We start from the raw sequence: 317 nt of genomic DNA, 5'->3' as shown, positions 1-317 counted from the left end.
AATCGTTAGCATACGAACAGTTGTACTCGTATGTATAGAAGAGTTATATAGAAAAAGAACTGTGATCAGGCGACCCTCTCGGCTGGGTTGAATCACCTTGAAGAGTGCAGACCGGTGACGTCATAAGCGATTGCAAAATAAGAATCATGAAAATAACTTTCGCGGTAATGCTGAGGATTTTCCTATCAACACTGATATTATGATTACTTTTATAATTAGTATAGACAAAAAGATAATTGATGATAACGGGTAATAATAATGCTATCAGGAAATGAAATTAACCTAAAACAAATACTCTTGCTCTTGACTAATGGTGG

At 35.3% G+C, this 317-nt stretch overlaps 1 protein-coding gene across 1 annotated transcript in view; it reads right to left on the bottom strand.

The window, feature by feature from the left end:
* The window catches only part of LOC119587921, a gene marked incomplete in the record, with an annotated part of 12,160 nt that overhangs the window by 4,748 nt on the left and 7,095 nt on the right, over positions 1-317 (bottom strand).

This window comes from Penaeus monodon, chromosome 23 (assembly GCF_015228065.2).
Source record: "Penaeus monodon isolate SGIC_2016 chromosome 23, NSTDA_Pmon_1, whole genome shotgun sequence".
In the NCBI taxonomy this organism is placed as follows: domain Eukaryota; kingdom Metazoa; phylum Arthropoda; class Malacostraca; order Decapoda; family Penaeidae; genus Penaeus; species Penaeus monodon.
The sequence above is the reverse complement of the archived record's forward strand: the minus strand, read 5'-3'. Positions and strand labels throughout refer to the sequence as shown.